Below are 7291 nucleotides of genomic sequence, written 5' to 3'. Positions count from 1 at the left end.
GATGTGTGATGTGGGGGGGGGGGTGGGAGTGTGATGTGGGGGGGGGTGGGAGTGTGAGGTGGGGGGGGGAGGGAGAGTGATGTGGGGGGTGGGGGGTGTGATGTGGGGGGTGAATGTGGGGGGGTGGGGGGTGTGATGTGGGGGGTGGGGGTGTGATGTGGGGGGTGGGGGGTGTGATGTGGGGGGTGGGGGGTGTGATGTGGGGGTGGGGGGTGTGATGTGGGGGGTGGGGGGTGGATGTGGGGGGTGGGGGGTGTGATGTGGGGGGTGGGGGGTGTGATGTGGGGGGGGTGTGATGTGGGGGGTGGGGGGTGTGATGGGGGTGGGGGGGTGTGATGTGGGGGTGGGGGGTGTGATGTGGGGGGTGGGGGGGGTGATGTGGGGGGTGGGGGGGTGTGATGTGGGGGGTGGGGGTGTGTGATGTGGGGGGGTGATGTGGGGGGTGGGGGGGTGTGATGTGGGGGAAGTGTGATGTCAGGGAGGGTGGGGGGGGAAGAGTGATGTGGGGGGTGGGGAAGTGTGATGTGGGGGGGGGGGGAAGTGTGATGTGGGGGGGGGGGGAGGGGGGAGTGTGATGTGGGGGTGGGGGGGGGAGTGTGATGTGGGGGTGGGTGGGAGTGTGATGTGGGGGTGGGTGGGAGTGTGATGTGGGGGTGGGTGGGAGTGTGATGTGGGGGTGGGTGGGAGTGTGATGTGGGGGTGGGTGGGAGTGTGATGTGGGGGTGGCTGGGAATGTGATGTGGGGGTGGCTGGGAATGTGATGTGGGGGTGGGTGGGTGTGTGATGTGGGGGTGGGTGGGTGTGTGATGTGGGGCGGGGGGGGGGGGGGGGGGGGAGTGTGATGTGGGGATGGCTGGGAGTGTGATGTGGGGGTGAGTGGGAGTGTGATGTGGGGGTGGGTGGGTGTGTGATGTGGGGGTGGGTGGGAGTGTGATGTGGGTGGGGGGGGAGGGGGGAGTGTGATGCGGGGGGGGGTGGTGGGGAAGACAGTGTGATGTGAGGGGGGGGGTGTGATGTGAGGTGGGGAGCGGGGGAGTGTGATATGATGTGGGGGTGGGGAGTGTGTATGAGGAGGAGGAGGGGGGGGGAAGTGTGATGTGGGGTGGGGAGGGGGGGGGAGTGTGATGTGAGGGGGGGTTGTGGGAGTGTGATGTGGGGGGGGTTGGGGGAGTGTGATGTGGGAGGGGGGTTGGGTGAGTGTGATGTGGGGGGGTGGGGGCAGTGTGATGTGTGGTGGGAGTGTGATGGGGGTGGAGTGTGATTGCGGGGGGGGGGGGAAGTGTGATGTGTGGGGGGGGGGAAGAGTGTGATGTTAGGGGGGGGGGAGTGTGATGTGGGGGGGGGGGGGGAGAGTGATGTGGGGGGGGGGGGAGAGTGATGTGTGGGGGGGGGGGAGAGTGATGTGAGGGGGGGGGGGGAGTGTGATGTGGGGGGGGGGGGAGTGTGATGTGGGGGGGGGGGGGAGTGATGTGGGGGGGGGGGGAGTGTGATGTGAGGGAGGGGGGGAAGTGTGATGTGGGGGGAGGGGGAAGTGTGATGTGTGGGGGGGGGGAGCGTGATGTGGGGGGGGGGAAGCGTGATGTGGGGGGGGGGAAGTGTGATGTGGGGGGAGGGAAGTGTGATGTGGGGGGGGGGGGGAGTGTGATGTGGGGGGGGGGGGGAAGTGTGATGTGGGGGGGGGGGAAGTGTGATGTGGGGGGGGGGGAAGTGTGTGTGGGGGGGGGGGGGAAGTGTGATGTGGGGGGGGGGGGAAGTGTGATGTGGGGGGGGGGAGTGTGATGTGGGGGGGGGGGGAGTGTGATGTGGGGGGGGGGGGGAGTGTGATGTGGGGGGGGGGGGGGTGATGTGGGGGGGGGAAGTGTGATGTGGGGGGGGGGGAAGTGTGATGTGGGGGGGGGGAAAGTGTGATGTGGGGGGGGGGGGGGAGGTGATTGGGGGGGGGAATGTGATGTGGGGGGAGTGTGATGTGGGGGGGGGAGGGGAAGTGTGATGTGGGGGGGGGGGGAGTGTGATGTGGGGGGGGAGAAGAGTGTGATGTGGGGTTGGGGGGGAAGAGTGTGATGTGGGGGGGGGGGGGAGACAGTGTGATGTGAGGGGCGGTGATGTGAGGGGGGGGAGCGGGGGAGTGTGATGTGAGGGGGGCGGGGAGTGTGATGTGGGGGTGGGTGGGAAGAGTGTGATGTGGGGGGGGGGGGAAGTGTGATGAGGGGGGGGGGGGGAAGTGTGATGTGGGGGTGGGTGGGAGTGTGATGTGAGGGGGGAGGGGGGGGGGGGGGAGTGTGATGTGAGGGGGGGGGGGGAGTGTGATGTGAGGGGGGGTTGGGGGAGTGTGATGGGGGGGGGGTTGGGGGAGTGTGATGTGGGGGGGGGGTTGGGGGAGTGTGATGTGGGGGGGGGGGGGAGGAGTGTGATGTGGGGGGGGGTTGGGGGAGTGTGATGTGGGGGGGGTTGGGGGAGTGTGATGTGGGAGGGGGTTTGGGTGAGTGTGATGGGGGGGGGGGGGAAAGTGTGTGATGTGGGGGGGGGTGGGGGGGGAGTGTGATGTGGGGGGGGGGAGTGTGATGTGAGGTGGGGGGGGGGGAGTGTGATGTGGGGGGGGAGGGGGAGTGTGATGTGGGGGGGGGGGGGGGAGTGTGATGTGGGGGGGGGGAGTGTGAGTGGGGGGGGGGGGGAGTGTGATGTGGGGGGGGGGGGGGGGAGTGTGATGTGGGGGGGGGGGAGTGTGATGTGGGGGGGTGGGGGAGTGTGATGTGGGTGGGGGTGGGGAGTGTGATGTGGGGGGGGGGGGAGTGTGATGTGGGGGGGGGGGGGAGTGTGATGTGGGGGGGGGGGGGGGAGTGTGATGTGGGAGGGGGGAGGAGTGTGATGTGGGGGGGGGGGAAAGTGTGATGTGGGGGGTGGGTGGGAGTGTGATGTGGGGGGTGGGTGGGAAGAGTGTGATGTGGGGGGTGGGTGGGAAGAGTGTGATGTGGGGGGGAGGGGGAGTGTGATGTGGGGGGGGGGGGGGAGTGTGATGTGGGGGGGGGGAGAGTGTGATGTGGGGGGGGGGGGGAGTGTGATGTGGGGGGGGGAGTGTGATGTGGGGGGGGGGGGGAGTGTGATGTGGGGGGGGGGGAGTGTGATGTGGGGGGGGGGGGGAGTGTGATGTGGGGGGGGGGGAGTGTGATGTAGGGGTGGGTGGGAGTGTGATGTGGGGGTGGGTGGGAGTGTGATGTGGGGCTGGGTGGGAGTGTGATGTGGGGGGAGGGGGGAAGTGTGATGTGGGGAGGGGGGAAGTGTGATGTGGGGGGGGGGGAAGTGTGATGTGAGGGGGGGGGTGGGGAGTGTGATGTGGGAGGGGGAAGTGTGATGTGGGGGGGGGGGGAGTGTGAGTGGGGGGGGGGGGAAGTTTGATGTGGGGGGGGGGAAGTGTGATGTGGGGGGGGGGGGGAAGTGTGATGTGGGGGGGGGGGGGAAGTGTGATGTGAGGGGGGCGGGGAGTGTGATGTGGGGGGGGGGGGGGAAGTGTGATGTGAGGGGGGTGGGGAGTGTGATGTGGAGGGGGTGGGGGAGTGTGATGTGGAGGGGGGGGGGGAGTGTGATGTGGGAGGGGGGGGGGGAGTGTGATGTGGGAGGGGGTGGGGAGTGTGATGTGGGAGAGGGGGGGGGAAAGAGTGTGATGTGGGAGGGGGGGGGGGGTGTGTGATGTGGGGGGGTTGGGGGAGTGTGATGTGGGAGGAGGGTTTAGGGGAGTGTGATGTGGGGGGGGGTTTGGGGGAGTGTGATGTGGGGGGGAGGGTTTGGGGAGTGTGATGTGGAGGGGGGGGTTTGGGCGGGGAAGAGTGTGTGACGGGGGGGGGGGGGAAAGTGTGACGGGGGGGGGGGGGGGGGGAGTGTGACGGGGGGGGGGGGGGGGAGTGACCGGGGGGGGGGGGGGGAGTGTGACGGTGAGGGGGGGGGGGAAGTGTGACGTGGGGGGGGAGTGTGACGTGGGGGGGGGGTGTGACGTGGGGGGGGAAGTGTGACGTGGGGGGGGGGGGGAAGTGTGACGTGGGGAGTGAAGTGTGACGTGGGGGGGGGGGTGGGCAGTATGACGTGGGGGGGGGTGGCAGTGTGACGTGGGGAGGGGGGGGGGAAGTGTGACGTGGGGAGGGGGGGGAAGTGTGACGTGGGGGTGGGGGGGGGGGGAGTGTGACGTTGGGGGGGAGGAAGTGTGACGTGGGGGGGGGGGGGGGAAGTGTGACGTGGGGGGGGGGGGGGAAGTGTGACGTGGGGAGGGGGGGGGGGAGTGTGACGTGGGGAGGGGGGGGGGAAGTGTGACGTGGGGAGGAAGTGTGACGTGGGGTGGGGGGGGGGGGAAGTGTGACGTGGGGTGGGGGGGGGGGGAAGTGTGACGTGGTGGGGGGGGGGTAAGTGTGACGTGGGGAGGGGGTGTGACGTGGGGGGGGGGGGGAAGTGTGACGTGGGGTGGGGGGGGGGGGGAAGTGTGACGTGGTGGGGGGGGGGTAAGTGTGACGTGGGGAGGGGGTGTGACGTGGGGGGGGGGGGGAAGTGTGACGTGGGGAGGGGGGGGGGGGAAGTGTGACGTGGTGGGGGGGGGGTAAGTGTGACGTGGGGAGGGGGTGTGACGTGGGGGGGGGGGGGAAGTGTGACGTGGGGAGGGGGTGTGACGTGGGGAGGGGGGGGGGGAAGTGTGACGTGGGGAGGGGGGGGGGAAGTGTGACGTGGGGAGGAAGTGTGACGTGGGGTGGGGGGGGGGGAAGTGTGACGTGGGGTGGGGGGGAAGTGTGACGTGGGGTGGGGGGGGGGAAGTGTGACGTGGTGGGGGGGGGGTAAGTGTGACGTGGGGAGGGGGTGTGACGTGGGGAGGGGGGGGGGGAAGTGTGACGTGGGGAGGGGGTGTGACGTGGGGAGAGGGGGGAAGTGTGACGTGGGGAGAGGGGGGGAAGTGTGACGTGGGGAGGGGGGGGGGGGAAGTGTGATGTGGGGAGGGGGGGGGAAGTGTGACGTGGGGAGGGGGGGGGAAGGGTGTGGGGGAAGGGTGTGTGGGGGGGGAATGGTGTGTGCGGGGGGAAGGGTGTGTGTGGGGGGTGGGGGAAGGGCGTGTGTGGGGGGGGAGGAAGGGCGTGTGTGGGGGGGGTAGCGTGGGGGGGGTGTAGCGCGTGGGGGGGGTAGCGTGCGGGGGGGGGGAGTAGCGTGCGGGGGGGGGAGTAGCGTGCGGGGGGGGGAGTAGCGTGCGGGGGGGGGGAGTAGCGTGCGGGGGGGTTGCGTGCGGGGGGGGGAAGGGTGTGTGTTGGGGGGGAAGGGTGTGTTGGGGGGGAAGGGGGTGTGTTGGGGGGGGGGAAGGGTGTGTGTTGGGGGGGGAAGGGTGTGTTGGGGGGGGAAGGGTGTGTTGGGGGGGGAAGGGTGTGTTGGGGGGGGGAAGGGTGTGTTGGGGGGGAAGGGTGTGTTGGGGGGGGGGAAGGGTGTGTGTTGGGGGGGAGGGTGTGTGCTGGGGGGGATGGGTGTGTGCTGGGGTGGGGGGGGAAGTGAGCGTGCTGGGGGGGGGGGGAAGGGTGTGTGCTGGGGTGGGGGAGGGTGTGTGTGTGCTGGGGTGGGGGAGGGTGTGTGTGTGCTGGGGGGGGGGGAAGGGTGTGTGCTGGGGTGGGGGAGGGTGTGTGTGTGCTGGGGGGAGAGAGTGTGTTGGGGTGGGGGGGGGGAGGGTGTGTGCTGGGGGGGTATTGGGGGTGGGGGGTAAGGGTGTGTGTTTGGAGAAGGGTGTATAGTGGGGGGAGGAGTATGGGGGGGTATATTGGTGTGTGTGTGTGGGGAGGGGGAGGGGCCGTGCTGTCTCCGTCACATGACTCCTCCAGTATCCCACAATGCCACGCTCCCGCCGGCCCTGGCCTTACCGCCCGCCGCGCTCCGGCCGCCATTGCTCTGCCGCCTCTGCGCTCCCCGGCCGCCGCCAGCCCGCTCCGGGCCGCCACCGCCGCCGCCGCCATCTTCACCTCCGCTCAACCCGCCGCCCCGAGCGGGGCGCGCCCCCGTCCGCCGGCCGCGCGCTCCCGACCCCGCTCTCCCATTGGCCAGTGCCCGCCTCACCCCGCCCTCACCGGAAACAGCCCTGGCCTGGCGGGCGGAGATTGGTCAGAGCGCCCGCTCTGGCGTACCCTGATTGGATAGTCAGAACGCCAATTATACCTCCTGGCCAAAACATCGCCCTTGCTCTGAGGTGTGATTGGTCCACAGCGGCACCGCCACGGGCCATGGCGGCCTACGATTGGCGAATTATACCGTCAATCAGAAAAATACCTTCAGTGCCGCTCTTGGCCCTCCCCCTCTCCGTCCCTCCCCGGTAACCGTTCTCCGCCTCTCCCTCCTTCAGATGACCAAAAGCTGGGTCAAAGAGGGAGGTTTTAAGGAGCGTCTTCAAGGAAGAAAGTGAGGCGGAGAGGTTTAGGGAGGGAGTTCCAGAGCTTGGGGCCCAGGAAGCTGAAGGCACGGCTACCAATGATGGGGCGATTATAATCAGGGATGGACAGGAGGACTGAATTTGAAGAGCGCAGACATATCGGGGGCGGGCGGTTGTGAGGCTGGATGACAAAGGGTTTAATTAGGAGGGGGAAATAGAGTACGAGAGGAAGCTTGCCGGGAACATAAAAACTGACTGCAAAAGCTTCTATAAATGTGTGAAGAGAAAAAGATTAGTGAAGACAAATGTAGGTCCCTTGCAATCAGATTCTGGTGAATTTATAATGGGGAACAAAGAAAGGGCAGACCAATTGAGCAAATACTTTGGTTCTGTCTTCACGGAGGAAGACACAAATAACCTTCAGGAAATACTAGGGGACCGAGGGTCTAGTGAGAAGGAGGAACTGAAGGAAATCCATATTAGGCGGTAAATTGTGTTCGGGAAATTGATGGTTTTGAAGGCTGCTAAATCCCCGGGGCCTGATAGTCTGCATCCAGAGTACTTAAGGAAGTGGCCCTAGAAATAGTGGCTGCATTGGTGATCATTTTCCAACAGTCTATCTACTCTGGATCGGTTCCTATGGATTGGAGGGTAGCTAATGTAACCCCACTTTTTAAAAAAGGAGGGAGAGAGAAAGCGGGTAATTATAGACCAGTTAGCCTGACATCAGTAGTGGGGAAAATGTTGGAATCAATTATTAAAGATGTAATAGCAGCACATTTGGAAAGCAGTGACAGGATCGGTCGAAGTCAACATGGTTTTATGAAAGGGAAATCATGCTTGACAAATCTTCTGCAGTTTTTTGAGGATGTAACTAGTAGAGTGGACAAGGGAGAACCAGTGGATGTGGTGTATTTG

At 66.5% G+C, this 7291-nt stretch overlaps 1 long non-coding RNA gene across 1 annotated transcript in view; it reads right to left on the bottom strand.

The window, feature by feature from the left end:
- LOC139263102 (uncharacterized) overlaps positions 1-5991 on the bottom strand; it is a 14413-nt gene extending 8422 nt beyond the window's left edge. Inside the window, exon 1 of the long non-coding RNA XR_011593041.1 lies at positions 5871-5991. This is a non-coding gene — a long non-coding RNA (uncharacterized lncRNA). The remainder of the gene's footprint in view (positions 1-5870) is intronic.
- Between the last annotated feature and the right edge of the window lie 1300 nt (positions 5992-7291).

This window comes from Pristiophorus japonicus, chromosome 4 (assembly GCF_044704955.1).
Source record: "Pristiophorus japonicus isolate sPriJap1 chromosome 4, sPriJap1.hap1, whole genome shotgun sequence".
In the NCBI taxonomy this organism is placed as follows: domain Eukaryota; kingdom Metazoa; phylum Chordata; class Chondrichthyes; family Pristiophoridae; genus Pristiophorus; species Pristiophorus japonicus.
Note: the sequence above shows the minus strand (reverse complement) of the source record. Positions and strands in the feature narration are given on the sequence as shown.